The 16,764-nt window shown below is 43.8% G+C and overlaps 1 long non-coding RNA gene across 2 annotated transcripts; it reads right to left on the bottom strand.

Moving 5' to 3' along the window:
* Window positions 1-666: 666 nt before the first annotated feature.
* LOC309861730 lies at window positions 667-11,534 on the bottom strand. Of its 2 annotated transcripts, none has more exons than XR_014310158.1 (5): window positions 11,336-11,534; window positions 10,667-11,020; window positions 4,335-4,642; window positions 3,999-4,212; window positions 667-1,946 (listed from the first exon to the last, which is right to left on the bottom strand). It is a non-coding gene; the product is annotated as an uncharacterized lncRNA (long non-coding RNA). The 2 variants fall into 2 exon arrangements; XR_014310159.1 differs by having other exon boundaries at window positions 4,034-4,212.
* Window positions 11,535-16,764: the final 5,230 nt, after the last annotated feature.

The raw sequence follows: 16,764 nt of genomic DNA, 5'->3' as shown, positions 1-16,764 counted from the left end.
TCAGTTGTCCCTATTACTTATAAATAATACTAGTACCGCCTGGTGTAGTGGTTCTCAAAGTATGGCCCCCAGCCCAGCAGCATCAGCTCAGCATGTTAGAAAGGTAAATTCCTGGGCTCCAACCCAGACCTTCTGAACTGGAAACACTGTGGGTAGAGGTCAGCAATTTCCGCTTAAAAAAGTCCTCCAGGTGATTCCGAAGCCGGCTGAGATTTCAGAACTCTTTGGCAGACCAGGTAAGCATGAAGCCCTTATCTGGAAAATGGGGTTAAAAAAAAAAATACACTTACCTTAGAGGGTACTTGTGAAAAGCTTCTAACAGTGCTGGGCACTTGGTATACATCTGTGAGACAGAGAAAACATGCTGGGGAGAGTATGTTCTTAGGTGGGCAAAATACAGTAGCTGTTATGTGCATGGATTTTGGACCAAGACAACTGTGTTCAAATCCCAGCTCTGCCACATGGAAGCCATTGGTCTGTGAAAAGTGTCCTTCTCTGGGTCTCCGTGCCGTTATCTGTAAAATGGTAATAGTAATAGAATCTGCCTCAAGTAATAGAGATGGTACATGCTAAGTATTTGATGTAAATGTTTGTTAAGAATTTTCTTCCAATAGAAATCATCCACTTGAATGCCAAATTGTCACCAAAGGTTTTTATTTATTTATTTATTTTTTAAAGATTTATTTATTTGAGAGCGAGAGTGAGTGAGTGTGCACGAGTGCCCGTGAGTAGGAGGGGTGCGAGAGAGACTCTCAGGCAGTGTCTCTGCTGAGAGTGGAGCCTGACCCGGGGCTCCATCCCAGGACCCTGAGATGATGAGCTGAGCCAAAACCAAGAGCCAGACCCTCAAGCAATTGAGCCATCCAGGCGTCCTGAGATTTTTATGTCTTAAAATTGTCACAGTAAATCATCCCATCACGGATTCCTGCTTACTTCTGAAGTTTCCGTACATTTCTATGATTTTTTTTTTTTTTTTAAAGCTTTAAGAGCCCAGGATAGCTTGTGATTTTCGATGAGATCAACCTGGGCGTTTAATGTTGTGTTCCATTTACAAAACAGTGTCGGTGTCTCTGACCACTCCTCCCTTGTAGGTATAAGCAGCACCTGCCATTCTGTAGGAGCTGGTTACTCTGTGGGCCCATCTCTTGATGAAGGGCAACTCAGAGTAACACTAATTCGGTTATTTTTTTTAGCGTGGTGCCTTGCCGAGCTCCAGGCTTTCACCTGAGGCTTTGTTCTTCAAAGACTGAGATCCTTCAGGTAGGCTGGAAAAGCTTTCCCCGAAGGCTCTGATGTGCATGCTTAACAAATCTGCTTTCAGTAGTCTCCCTTTCCTTCTTTCAGCAGGTGGGAAGCTCCGCTGCCTGCTACTCCTTTTCATTATACATGCCTGGCTCTAAGCCTGCTTTGTTTCCACCCAGATGCCGGCATCTGGTTAACTATTCTTGTTTGCTCTTCTTCTTCGTCTTCATCATCATCATCATCTTCTTCTTCTTCTTTTTTTTTTTTTTAAGCTCCCAACTGTCTGGAAGAAAAGTGATGGGGGATAAGATCATTTTTATACCTTTGAACATGGCCACGAAGGTAAAAAAAGATCTGTCAAACCCAGGAAGGACCCTTCTGACATCTCCAGGAGACTTAACCTTGGCAATGGGCTCCTTCCTGAGGAAGCAGAGGCCAATGGAGGTTGTAACAGAGGGAGAGAGGTGTGTGCTTACGCTGCAAAATGGGTTCAGAAGTAGAGATCTGCCCCAGTCATAATGACCACAGAAACAAGTGAGAAAGTGTGGTCTGCTGAGGCCCCCTTGGCCTCTGGGCTTGGCAGGCGTGCATGCATAATTAAGCCCCAGACAGCTGTAGGCTTGTACAGTGCAACAGGGTGGGCAGGATATCGGAGTACCCAGTAGGTTGCTGATCAATGGAAGTCTTTTTTAATTCACATGAAGCTGAAGATAAAAAGACACGAACAAAAATTAAACAGCCTTCAAAATGTCAATGAATAGCGATACAGGCCACCAGAAAAAACAAAAAAAAACAAAACAATGGAAACCGACGTGGTTTCCCTCCATTGTTCTGTGCCCCCTTTCTGCCCCCCACCCCTGCCACCATATAGATGGAAGTAGCCGTGCTGACTTTGTTTTAAAATACACACACTCCTGAGATCAAAGGGATCAATGCTCATTTAGGCAACTTTCAAGGCATCACAGGAAGAACAAAATGGTCTGTTTTCTTTTGAAAGAAAACGGAGAAAATCCGCACGCGTGCATTGGGGCATTGTGATATGCAGATGGTTGGCTTTCAGGAGAATTAAATATTCATGGAAGATAAAAATCTTTCCTGTTTTGAATCTGTGTGAGGCTTTGAGCTCAGTGTCTTCCCTGTTCACACGATCAACAGACCCTCTTCTCCGTCCGCTGCACTGTGCCCAAGGACGGTTCAGAGGGCATCTCTCCGTCTCCCTCTTGCCTTGGCTGCCTAGCCCCACAGCTGGGCTTCTTAGTGGGACCTAGCTAGGTTCCTAGGGGAGCTTCACCATCCCCTTCCTTTCATTTCCTTGGATGCAAAGTCTGTGGGCAAAGCCCCTCAGCTGCATTGTGCTGATCAGAGTCCCAAGCCTTCATTACATTAGATTGCTGGGACCACAGGAAAATCTCTGAGGGTCCCTGACAGGTAGAGGGAGGTCTCTGAGCTACCTGGGCAGGCTAGACAGTCGCCCTGGTTTCTCTTATTAACCCAGTTGTGATGGTGGTTGCTACCTGCTTATTTGTTGTTTTTATTGCCTGTGTTTGACAGGGAATCAAAGGAGTTTTTGGAGACTCATAATCTGATGAGGCGCACAGGGTAACAGCTGTGTGGGCTGCGATTGTGCAGGACAAGGGGCCCCTGTGGCTGGAGGTGGATGCACCATCTCTAAAATTCCACACCCTCCCCGCCCCCTACCCCCACAACCCCCCCAGCTTTACCTTCTCCCACCAAGGAGCCACCCCACCCAGAAAACACCATTTCAAAGAGGGGCTTTTGTATAGGAAAAAGAACGAAAAAGATGGCTTTGTCCTTCTGAGGCTGCTGACGTTAAGAATTGGTTGGTCATAGATCAGTGACAGGAGTGAAAACTCCGCCTGCTTACAGGAAGGCATTCAGAAGGTGAGGAAAATAGCTACTTCTCTGAATGTCAACTTGATTTTGAATTTAGTTCATTTTCATCCAGTGAGGAAACAGACTCTCCCTGTTCCATTGATCTGACCCTATACCGCTGTGAAGACTTTGCTTCTCCACTTATTTTTCTCAATGACTTTAAGAACTTATACTGTATAAAGATGAGCCACACTTGGCTGGCATCCAGGTCCCTGCGTTGTGTCTCAGGGTAGTCCTTGGATCATTTCTGATTTGATGCCTAGATCCCTTGCTTTGGGGGGGTGGATGTTTCTGCTGTTCTTAAAGAAATTCCACCTTAGCTCCGCCTCAGAGTGGAAAACATTTTTTAAGAAAAGATTTTATTTACTTATGTGAGAGAGAGGGAGAATGAGAGGAGTGAGGGACAGAGGGAGAAGGAGACTCCCCACTGAGCAGGGACTTGGACATGGGGCTCGAACCCAGGACCCTGGGATCATGACCTGAGCCGAAGGCAGATGCTTAATGACTGAGCCACCCAGGCGCCCCCCAAAACATTTGTTTTCTAGGTGCTTTACATCCACACTTGAAATGTAAGCATAAATGGGCTTGGATTTCTGGATTCCCAGATGTACATAGGGCACTCAGAAATCCTACCAATCCCCTTTCTCCTTGTCTGGAAACTGTTTACATTAAAAGTAATGTATCCATAATTAGAGCCTCAGTTTTTGTTTTTATTTTTGTTTTGTTTTAAATATCTTCCAAAGCCCCAATTTAAACAGGACCCCAAATTCTTCTTCCAGTGAGTTGAACAATGTAATAATATAGATGCTAGGGATTAAAGAGGTAATGATAAGTCAGCCCCCCTCCCCCGCCTCCACTGTCACCAGGAACTGCATGCAGGGCCCCTGGAACCTGTTGCCTGGGCAGGACAGGTGAGAGCACATCTCTGTGTGGGCAGGCTCCCATCTAAATATGAGATTTCTCACAAATAAGAGCATATTCCATTCATCAGTCTGCTGCCATTCTGGAAAAGGCTGTTTACTTATTCTTCACAAGAGGACATGGGGATCGTTTATACCTTGTTCAAGGCCCAGGTCCCTGGGGAGAGGAAGAAACCTTGCTTGTATTATAATCACACTGTCTACCTTCCAAGTGTGAAAATAGCGCCATTAATTTTAGTAGCATTAAAAAAAACAAACATAACAAAACCAACAACCCACCTCTCACCGTGCTCCCCTCAGTCCTCCCTCCCAGCCCACACACAGCCTTTTGACAGCTCAGCTCTGTGATTTTTCTGATCTTTCTTAGTAGGATGTTTCCGAAGAGATAAGCAGTCGGAGTCCATGCACAACATCTTAATTACCAAACACGGTTTACTTTAGCGTAAGCCATTTGCCTCCCAATGGCCATATAACCAATGTCTGGTCCGAGGGCTGAGGATTTGCCTGCTTTCCTGTAACCCTCCAGAAATGTTTGTTGGATGATTCAGACACCTCCAAACTGACGTTTCTATTCAGAATATCCTAAGCTATAAGAGAAATTGCATCAAAATTTAGTTTAATAGGTAGACTCGACTTAAAATATGCCAGTGCCTGCCATGCACCTTCTTTCTTTTCTAACAGCTTTATGTAAACCATAGATGCTTATGGTAGTCGCTCTGAAAAGCTGGGATTCTCCTCAGACCATTTTTGTAAATGCATTTTCAATATATGTATAACTTTGTATTTTTAAAATTTTATTTATTTTTTATTTTTAGATGTATTTATTTATTTATTTGAGAGAGAGAACGAGAGAGCGAGATCACAAGTACGCAGAGAGGTAGGGGGAAGCAGGCTCCCCGCTGAGCAAAGAGCCCGATGCAGGGCTTGATTCCAGGACCCTGAGATCAAGACCTGAGCTGAAGGCAGAGGCCCAACCCACTGAGCCACCCAGACGCCCCCCCCCCATATAGCTTTTTAAATTACAAACTAATACATCATCGTTGCAAAGCAGTAAAAGAAATACAAACTAATGAAATGTAAATCTAGACCTCCATACACATCTAGATACCTTACGGTCAGACCTTAGCACGCCTGAGCCTGTGGGGACTGGGGGAGTCATGTACAGGGGCTCTAGGGACCCTGTGGAAGGCTGGACGTCTGCATAAGTATCTGACCGTCTTTTCACCCGAGGTGGAACTCTAGGTCTCTCCTTGGTTTGTTTATTTTTGCTACTTGCATCTTCTGCATCACACATGTTCCTGTTCTTCTTGCCTAAATTATTTATTGGATCTATTATCTCTTAGCCACTGTCACTTAACTAGCTTCTGGTCAGGGAACCCTCAGGTCCATGCATCAGCCAGGGCGCCTCTAAATACAAATTGGATGTTGTCTGTTCCCTGTAAAATCCCTCAATAACTCCCAATGGTCTGCAGGACAAAGGCACTGGATCCCTGTGTTCGGTTTCCTCTCCGCCTATGAACTGGGTCCCCTGTCAGCATCTCCCAGAAGGGCCACAGGGAGGATTCCCTCATCCTGCATTTCTCGGTGTGTGTGTGTGTTGGGGGGTGTCACCTCGTCCTTGGAGACTTTTCTGGATTCTCACTTGCCCAGAGAGGCTTGGGCCCCTCTGCTCTGTTTTCCCATGGTACCCTGCATCTCCACCTTACAGACATGATTGATGAAATTCCTCTTGGAGTTTAGCTTAGGCCTGTAATCCTGGTGGGAACATTGCCTGGAGGCAATGCTTGGTGCATTGCAGGTCAGGTTTTTCCCTGCAAGAGGCAAGGGCAGCACCACGAGAGAAGTGAGCAGAGAGTGCAGAGGGTCCTGGGGCTGTCACACCCTGAGAGAGGTCCTGGACTTGACGGAGAGTAAAGGGCCCCAGGAGGAAGTCGGGCCTGATGGAGACCCGCTGGGCCTATGCATGGCCCCTGTCGCTTCCTCTCCCGTCTCCTCGTCTCCTCGAAGGAAGGAGACCAAAGGGAAACCAAGATGTTACAGTCAGTTACCTTTGGGTTGGAAACATGGCATTCTCACCTGAACTACAGGCTTACGTTTACCTGAATTTTTTAATATTCCAGAAGGTGTGTGTGTTTTAAGACTCCATATGACCAGAATGTTGCTGTCTTTCTTGACCTGACTCAAGAGAACGGCTGTTGGAAACTAACAAAAAGTGTATTTTTTTAGTAGCTAAACTTCTTGCCTTTCTAATTTTATTTATTTTTATGTTAAGAGAAAAAAACCTAAAGTATAATTGTTGAAGTATAATTCACATGCACTGTTAGTTTCAGGTGTACAATAGAGTGATTAAGCATTTCTGCACATGTTTCAGTGTTCATCATGATAACTATACTCCTAACATGCTTTGTTTAATTCCCCCATCCACCTACCTCTCCGCCAGCAACTGCCAGTTTGTACTTTACAGTTTAATAATTTGTGTCTTTTTTTCTTTGTTTCTTAAATTCCACGTATGAATGAAATCATATGGTATTTGTCTTTGTCTGTTTGACTTGTTTGACTTGGTTCACTTAGCGTGATACCCTCATGTTCTTGTCAATAGCAAGATCTTACTCTTAGGACTGAATCCTATTCCATTGTCTGTATTTGCTACATCTGCTTTATGCCTTTATCTCCAGATGGACACTTGGGCTGCTTTCTTATCTTGGCTATTATAAATAATACTGCTACAAACATAGGGGGGCATCTATCTTTTTGATTTAGTGTTTTGGTTTTTAGGGGGTAAATACCCAGCAGTGGAGTTACTGGCTTGTACGATAATTCTTTTTTTAACTTTTTGAGGAAATTAAACTATTTGTTGCAGTGGCTATACCAGTCTGCATACTGATCAACCGTGCATGAGGGTTACTTTCCCCCCACATCCTTGCCAATACTTATTATTTCTTGTCTTTTTTCATTCTAGCCATTTCTGATTGGTAAAAGCGATATCTCACTGTGGTTTCTATTTGCATTTCCCTAATGATGAGTGATGCTGAGCATCTTTTCATGTGTCTGTTGGCCATCTGGATGCCTTCTTTGGAAAAATGTTTATTCATGTCTTCTGCCCATTTTTAAATTACATTGTTTGGTTTTTTTGATGTTGAGTTATAGAAGTTCTTTACGTATTTTGGGTATCAACCCCTTACCCGATCACTTGCAAAAATCTACTTCTTCTATTCAGTAGGTTGTCTTTTTATTTTGTTGATTATTTCCTTCACTGTACAGAAGCTTTGATTTTGTTGTTGTCCCAATAGTAGCTTGGGACCGACTACATTCATGGTGCCAAATGTGAGAGACTGTTGAATAATGATGATTCAGGGTGGTAAGAGTAAGCCAGGTTTTGATTTTGCCTGGCTGAGCTGCTAGGAAGGTGGTGCGAGAAAGCTGGTTACCGTTCACTCTCAGGGAGCGAATGAGGAGGTTGTACAGGGATGGTCAAATGTCAGGGACTGGGAGATGGATCGGAGAGTCTGCCTTCAGTCATGCATGTGAAAAAGTCTGTCCACAGTTCCTTCTCATCTCCCCCACTCACCTCTCTTTGATTGATCACTCTAATTTCCAGAATTTGAAATCTGCTTGAATTCTTAGATTCCTTACTTCCAGCATTAGTGGGTGTGACAGACAGACTAATCCTGGCCCCCGCAAACTGTCCGTGTCCTCATCCCTGAGACCTGTGTATACATGGGGTTACATGCAGAGGAGAATTATGGCTGCAAATCAGCTGACCTTAAAATGGGGGTGATTCTGGATTTTCATGGTGGGCCCAATATCACAGGGGTCCCATAAAAGCAGAAGGAGGAGGCCGAATTGCTCAGAGTCAGCAAAGTCGTTAGGGAATTAGACTCCAAGGGATACGGTATTAGGTCATCACAACAACTTAGTTTGTGGTCATTTGTTACAGCAGCAGTAGAAGCAGATACAGAGATGACTGCAAAAGGTACCTGGAAAACTCTTCAGACCCAGTGCTCAGGAGTTCAGGCTCTGAGGCTGCCTGAGATCAAGTCTTGGCTCTTGAGACGCTGATTTCAGCCTTCTCTAGTGTTAGGGTAACAATGAAGTGAGTTACTGTATCAACAGGACCAAAAATGGTGCCACTAGGTCCCTGGTATGTTGCTGCTGTTAACATTATTTTTCTATGCTGTTCGAGCCGGGGCCAGTTCTAATCTGTAAAAAAAGTTGTATTTGGGAAACGTTTGCCTCATGTATATACAGGCTACCGGGTTTTCCATTCATCTAACTTGAAGATCTGGATTCAAACTCTCCCTTTGCATGAAAGCTTTATTGTTGATCCAAGGAGCTCTGTCTTTGAGCTGTGGAAAACGTTCTCACTAAGCGCTTAGCTTTGTGGGTAGGCCAGGAAAGCAGTGCACTGAAATCAGTGGGAACGTGGTATATCACTCAACCTCGCAGGTTGCCAGGGAGTCAGTCTGGTTTGGGTTTGTTCTCTCTGAGTTGCTGGAAGGTGGGGTTAGGATACTAGGTGAAGTAATGATATTCTCCAGCCATTTCCTAAAGTGACAAGTGGAGAGTTTGTTTAGAAACCTACTGCAGGGACACCTGGGTGGCTCAGTTGGTTAGGCAGCTGCCTTCAGCTCAGGTCATGATCCCAGGGTCCTGGGATCGAGTTCCACATTGGGCTCCTTGCTCGGCAGGGAGCCTGCTTCTCCCTCTGCCTCTCTGTCTGCCTGTGCTCACTCACTCTCTCTCTATCTCTGACAAATAAATTAAAAAAAAAAAAAAAAGAAAGAAACCTACTGCGGGGTAGGGATGGAGTCAGAGTGAGTTTGTTGAGAAAGTGCATTTGTCAAAAAAAAAAAAAAAAAAAACACAAAAAACCCACCCCAAAACAAAAAACAAACAAAAAAACCAAGGCAGGTTTTGTTTTGTTTTGTTTTGGGTGTGCAATATCTAATTTGGAGCTTTTCAATATTTCTATCCACGGATATAAAAAATATTTGCATCTCTCAGTAAATGGCTTTATAATTTATTTGCAAGTTCGCCTGACAGTTTCAGTGCACATCTAAGCGCTCACCTGCAGTCCAAGGATGGCCTCGTAGAAGGCCTGAGGGTGTCCGTATCTGTATCTGTACTTAAATGACCTGCGCCTCCCCTCCTTGCCTCCTTTCCCTCCTGGCAGCCTTTCTCTTAGTCCCTGATTCTGTCAAAACCCTGTTCCTATCTCAGGCTCAATCACCTATGTCTCCTTTTCTTTCTTTCTTTTCTTTTTATTTTAAGATTTTATTTATTTATTTGAGAGAGAGAGAGACAGCGTGAGAGAGCATAAGAGGGGAGGTCAGAGGGAGAAGCAGACTCGCCCTGGAGCCGGGAGCCCGATGTGGGACTCGATCCTAGGACTCCGGGATCATGACCCGAGCCGAAGGCAGTCGCTCAACCAACTGAGCCACCCAGGCGTCCTATGTCTCCTTTTCTGCTCTAACCTCTCCCACTTTTCCCTGCTCCTCCTTTGATCCTCTTGGTGATTAAATTTAGGGACCTGAGAATCCCTGCAGGGCTCACGGAAGCCCATCCTTGGCACTGTCACAGTCCCTCCCTAATTTTTGCTTCCTCCCTTGTTCCTCCCCTTGTGTCTAGACTAGACCAGAGCCTCTTGGCAGTGCTGCTTTCAGCCTCTCTTTCACTCTCATGTCTCTTTCTGGTTACTCTGGGCCTCTTCCCAACATCCAAGGCCCATTGTCTGTGCATAGAACTTTGTGACCTTTCTTTCTCTACAGGTCCTGAGGCTGCCCAAGTTCAGGCTGTTCCCGTCTTCTGAGCTGGCTGTCTCTGTTCCTCTTTGGCCAATCTGGGGTCCCACCTGTTATTTAACCAAACTTTAAATAGTACCTCTTGGCTTGTTGCTGACTACCTGTACACATATTTATTATGTGCTCTTAATGAAATTTTAATTTTATGGACACTTGGCACTTTCATTTCCAGGAGTGTAAGTTCTTTGAGGTTAGGGACTTTGCTCCTTATCTATGACTATCTCCTACATATCATGTACGGGGTAGCTGACCTTGAGGGTACCTGGCTGGCTTAGTTGGTAGATCATGCAACTCTTGATCTCAGGGTGGGGGGTTTGAGCCCCATGTTGGGTGTCGAGATTGCTTAAAAATTTTTTTTAATGAAAATATTAAAAATGGCACATTACCTTGAACATTGTGATAGTCTAGAAATATCTTAAAAGTAAATTCTCTCATTTGTGTACCTATCATTTTCTTTCAAAATGCAGACAGAAAAAGTATATGAAGTATATATGGTAATGCAGGAGTCCATAAAATTGATAAATATGGCATGTCTTGGCATCCTTGAGCGGAATTCTGCATTGTGGATTAAAGGCTAATAGCTGAATGGATTCCACCAACACACACACACACACACACACACACACACACACTCACACACACACACACACACACACACACGTAATTGTTTGAGCCATAAAATGAAATGTGTGACTTTATTTATGGAGAGGCTTCAAGGTAAAAGCCAAGAAGTTGAAGGTTACCTAATACAGTAGTTATCTATTGCTGTGTAACAAATTAACCCCAAACTCACCGGCTTGCAACACTCACCATTATCTCACACAGCTTCTCTGGGCCAGGGATCTGGGAATGGCCTAGCTGGGTGGTTCTGGCTGGTTGTTGCAGTCAAGATGGCATCCGAGGTTACAATCACTAAAGAGGAGACTCAGGCTGGAGGGACTGGAGCAAGGAGTCTCTTTTAGGACTCAGATGAATGTTGACTGTGGTCAGGAGTCCTTAGACCCTCACTTCATGGTCTTCTCCATTGGGTATATCCAGTATTAATTGGCAATGTGGCTGGCTTCCCCGAGAGTGCAAGGGCAAGATGGTAGAATGCCTTTTATGTCTTGACCTGGGAAGACATACCATCATTTCCACAATATTCTTTTGGTTGCACAGTAGACCCTATCCAGAATGGAAGGAGACTCCATGAGAGCATGAATGTCGGGAAGTGAAAAATCACTGGGTCCATGTTGGAGGCTGTCTACACCATTCCAGTAGCTAACATCCAATTAGTATACATCTTTGTGGCCCTGTCAGAAAGGAGTTTGTTGCCTTCTATTTATTTTGTGGGGTTTGGTAGGGCCTGAGGGATTAGCTGTTAGCTGTGGAATCCCAGGCTTGGCTTCCCGGGAGGCCATCTTGCCCTTTTTACCACACCTCCCCCCAACCTGAGGCAGGGTACGCTGGGGGGCCGTGGTTCCTGGGCCGCTCACTTACCATGGGAAGAATGCAGCAGCCTTACTGGTACAGCCATCAGTGGTTTCTGGACAGGAATTGGACCAGACATTGTCAAATGTGTCCTGATGCGGCCAGAATGCCCCATGTACTGCTGACTTGCTGGTAGGACTGAAATGAAGGGCTCATTTCTTCCAAATGGAAGGTATTTCTCTCTCCGTTTGGAAACAAGTCCTTTTAATAAGGCTCTGGATTGGCTTCAGTTATTTATTCAGCATTCTCTCAGCACAGCAAGTTGATGATTAGATACATTCCATTTCAGTGACACACACATTTGAAAGGATTCATGCTTCTAATCATAAAAAGATAAAGTTTTTTTTTTCTTTCTTAACATCTGGAGCCTGATGAATAATTACTGTAATTAAACAAGAGGCCATTGTATGTTTGGGTATTTTTAAAGCTTCAAATGCCTCTCTGTGTGCAAGATTCACGTTGCACACTCTTTGTTTTAAAGCATTCTAGTGTGCGGCACTCACAGTCTACTGAGGAGCCTTCGTGGCCCGCGTTAAAAGTAGGTCATTGTTGCTTAATCTTCATCTCTTCATTATCCCGCTTCCCCAAAACCCTTAATAAGTGAGCTCTGTGCTCCACTTGGGATTGTCCACTTGGGCCTTCCACACCTCATCGCCCTGGAGGGCAAGGAGCTGGTCTGGGCATCAGGGATGACTTAGTGATCTGGATAGGTAATGCCACCTCAGTGATTGTAAACTCTCGTAAGGATAGATTTTAGATGAATCCATGTGAGAGAGGCAAAAGAGAACAATACTCAGCCTTGTTGTGGAAGAGTCTCATCTTTTATTTTCTAAGTACCTGTTTCATGACCAAATCATGTTAGTCTTGTCATCATCTCCTCTTCTGGTCCCCCTTTCAGGGTCCCCCCCCCACCTCAATATTAGAACATGTTCACTCCTGTGCAGAATCCCGATGCTTTGCTAGACAGGCTGACCTTGACAATGAGTTGACTATCCAAGACCTTGAATCTACAGATGGACTTGTAGATATGCCCAGGGTTGTGATAGAAGCCATGGAAATAAATCTAATTACCTGGAGCCTGAAGGGACTTTGGTAAACATCCTACATCTTCATTTCTTGTTGTGTTCACCATTTATTAAACTTGATGGATGTTAATCATTTTTTGGCAAGCAAGAAATCACAAAAACACTGGGATGCTCTTATAAAGGAATTACTTTTATATTCCATAGTATTCCTGAAGTGCCTTGTGCTTGGTAGGTGCTCAATAAATTCTTACCAGTTGATTGAGTGACTTGAATTCTGGATAGTTTCTTATTCAATAGTTACATTGGGCCTATCGAATCATGATTCCAGAAGAAAAAGTAAGTAGAAGGTGGATAGTGTGAAGTAAAGCTGGACTAAATTAATATATGTTGGGAGGTTTATGGTTATGAAAATCCTTTAAGTCTCTACAAGTATTTATTTATTTATTTTTAATTTTCTTTTATTATTATTATTTTTTAAAAGATTTTATTTATTTATTTGACAGACAGAGATCACAAGTAGGCAGAGAGGCAGGCAGAGAGAGAGAGGAATGAAAGCAGGCTCCCTGCCGAGCAGAGAGCCTGATGCAGGGCTTGATCCCAGGACCCTGAGACCATGACCTGAGCCGAAGGCAGAGGCTTAACCCACTGTGCCACCCAGGTGCTACAAGTATTTAAATAAATATTTACTATTCTGCAGAATATAATGTGGAGCTTGTTACAAGAGAATGAATGATACAACATTTATTTGATGAACAGTCATTTTGCCGGTGGCAAAATGTGCCTGAATTTAGGGTACAGTCACATATAGAAATTATAGCTAATCGATATCTTCATCTCTTCTCATTGACTCGGAAAGGGTTTTATGAAAGTCATTGGATAGACATTCACCATTAAAGGTGTTGGAATGAAAGCTACTTTAGTATTTTGTGATTTTGTGTTTTAAAAATAATCCAGGTGAGGTTAACTAAAGCTTATGCTCCATTTCAACAAAAGAAATCTGGTAGGGGCGCCTGGGACGCTTAGTGCATTCAGCATCTGACTCTATGATGTCAGGGCTGTGAGACTGAGCCCTGGGGTGGGCTCTGCACTGGGTGTGGAGCCTGCTTAAGATTCTTTCTCTCCCTCTGCCCCCGCCCCACCCAGTACACACTCTTTCTCTCTCTCTGAAAAAAAAAAAGAAAAAAAAATCTGCTGGAATAATAACCATTTAGGTAGCGATTGCAAAGATGAAAGTACTTATTTCTAAGGCAGAAAGAAAATAAATTTTTGTATAAAGTGTATATATATTAGAACTGCATATTTGCATATTAGAGACACAAAGATTTAGAGTTATGGCTCATACATCATATTGGAGAAATTGTGAAAATTATCCTTTGCAAGGAGTTACTGGGGCTGAGTGGCAGAATCTAAAGTAAGCGGATTCATTTATTCCCACAATGCATCAGATGACCAGCTCTCATAAAAACTACTATTAACCTAAAAAATTAGGGTCAGTAAAAACCTAGCAGTAATTCTCGAAACTCAACAAGCTGAACCGTTAGACCCAGTGAGCTCATCATGATAGATTAAAGACCAAACATAAAGACATTATGAAATATGTGATTTTAATATGTTTGATCATATCAGAGCAACCCCCTTAATAACATGATTTTTATCATGGAACATTGTGTTTTTCCTTAAACTCAAGAAGCAGCCTGAAAGAATTTAGCCCATTCTTGCATCAGCGCTGGAACTCTGTCTTACTTGGTGTAATCTGGTGAAGGTGGCTGAGATGATGCTATTCTGGTACATCCTAGGACAGCAGCGATGACAGGAGCTACTGCTGTGGCTGAATTCTAAATTTCTGTCAAGTGCCCCCACCCTCCCAGTCTCTGGGGTAGTAATAATGTCAAAGGGCTAAATTCTAGGCTTGAGCTTCATCCTACACCATTTGGGGGATTACAATAATTCATACTTCCTTTTACAAGGTCCTAACCAAACGCCAACCATGAGGGTTTGCAGCAACCACAAAGCCCCTTCTTTCAGAATGAGTAATCTTGCTTTTAAAACTGGAAAGAAAAAAAGTGGGTAGCTCTGTTTGTTACCACCGGTGGGCCAGTCCATGCCCCACCAAATAGCTGACAAGAACAGTTTATGGCTCATAAGAATGAGATCTCATGCTACCTCATGCAACACTCAACATAATTCTTTTTTTTTTTTTTATCACTACTTTCATTTCACCAATGAGGAAACAGGAGCAGCTCCTTTGAAATTCCCTATATATCCCACTACTCTCCTGTTAGAGTCCATTCCGAAATTGACAGAAACAAATAGAAAAGGTGGTCTCGTAGAGTCCTGGTCTCACATTAAGACAAGAAGCAATCCTCCTCGGTGATGGTTTCTCAGACTGCCATCTCTTTTAGTCATAACTCTTCTTTTCCTGGAGCTGATGTTTTGATGGTCATTTTTATGATGAGCTAATCAAAAGCAAAACCGAATATCTATCACCCTAGCCAATTGAGTGAGCTGGCTTTTTTCCAGTGGGGCAAGCCTCTCCAAACTGGGGGACTGGATGGGCTTCCTTATTCATCCATTCAACTCCAGGGGAGTTGAGACCAGCCCTGCCAGGACAGACCTTCTGAGAATAAATGGGGCGACATGAAAGGGAGGAAACAACTCAGTTAGAATCCTTTTCTGTTTGGCTAACAACCAGTTCACTCACTGAAAAAAAAAAAAAAAGATAAATTATACTCTTTATCTATGAAGAATGGGACGTTGGTTTAACATTCCATTACCAAGAGTACCATGAGAACAAAGGTCTTGGAGGACTCAGATATTTCTGAGGATGGATGGCATGAGAACACAGCTTTGTTGTCCAGAAGATTTTGTGACCGGGCCGAGATGGAGACTGCCATGGTCTGAATGTGTTCTCTAGAATTCTAATGCCCTGTGTGATGGTGTTCAGAAGTGTGGTCTTGGGAGGAGGTTATTGAGGCAGTGATGGTGGAGCGCTTGTGAGCAGGAGTAGTGCCTTAGAAGAGAGACTCCAGAGACATCCCTAGCCCCATCCACCATGTCAGAATACAGAGAGAAGGTGCTGGCTATGACCCAGGACTAGGGCCCTCAACACATGTGACCGTGTTGGCCCCTTGGTCTTGGACTTCCCGGCCCTTAGAGCTGTGGGAGAGAAATTTGTGGTGTTAATTAACGATCCAGTGTGTGTTGTTGTGTTAGAGCAATGGGAAGGCAGTAAGACTAGGGCTTTGGTCAGCTCAGCTTGTTAATAATTTGGTCCTTTAAAAATCATACTCTTGAGGGCGCCTGGGTGGCTCAGTGGGTTAAGCCTCTGCTTGCAGCTCAGGTCATGATTTCAGGGTCCTGGGATTGAGCCCGGCATCAGGCTCTCTCTTCGGCAGGAAGCCTGCCTCGCCCTCCCCCTCTGCATGCCTCTCTGCCTGCTTGTGATCTCTCTCTGTCTGTCAAATAAGTAAAATCTTAAAAAAAAAAAAAATTACACTCTTTAAAGACTTGAACGTTTACATGGAAGAGAGTCCGAGCTCTGGGTGGGAGAAAGGTAGGGGGGAAAGTCTCATTTCCTGTCACAAGTCAGCTCTACCAGCCTCGAAGACTCCACTTAGCAGAGCTGAGCCTGCAGCTGCCTGGCCCATCCTTCTTGGCACTTGGGGGTGGTGGTGGTAGGGAAATCTCAGCACCCCCCTCCCCGAGAATTTCATCCAAACATGGAACTTTCTCTGTCAGAAGTGACAGGGTAAACACCAGTTTCTCCAGCTTGTGGCATTTCTATGTCTCGTTGTGTCCCTCTTAGAGAATAGTGCCCTAGGCAAGCCTGCCTGGTCTGCCCTTAATTCACCTCTCTCTGTTCCTGACAGTATGATTTATAGGAAAGACCATTTTGTATATCAGGTGTTTCCTGTTTCCAGTACCAGAAAGTCATTACTTGATTGCATATGTATTTGCAAGCTTGTGGAAGAACAATCAAAAGTTTTGGACTACTTCGTTTTTCAATTAAGAATGGAATGCTCTTCAGTTTTCTCTTTAATTTCTTAAAAATTCAAATCTCCACGGAAATATTTCTTTCAACTAGGCAAGCCCACTTTTATCTCCTTCCCTACCCTAGACAAGCATACCTACCCTAGCTACATTCTAAAACATATGAATAGGAGGGTTGAGGAAATTGTAGGGGACGATGACTGTTTTGGGGAAGAAGACATCATTTAATTTCAAAATTCACTCTAAGGAGACGGGCAAACCTTTGATCCACCTCTTGGATATATGATTTCTAGCTATATATAAATTTCAATAATATTTTAATGTTGTTAATAACAGAAGAGACTCAGGCATTTGTAACGAAGGAATTTTGCTTATATTTATTTCCAGGGAACCTGTACCCATTTGTTTTAGTAACATTTAAAA

Source organism: Mustela nivalis (assembly GCF_964662115.1).
Source record: "Mustela nivalis genome assembly, chromosome: 3".
NCBI classification, from domain to species: domain Eukaryota; kingdom Metazoa; phylum Chordata; class Mammalia; order Carnivora; family Mustelidae; genus Mustela; species Mustela nivalis.
This window is presented reverse-complemented; position numbering and strand designations above follow the sequence as displayed.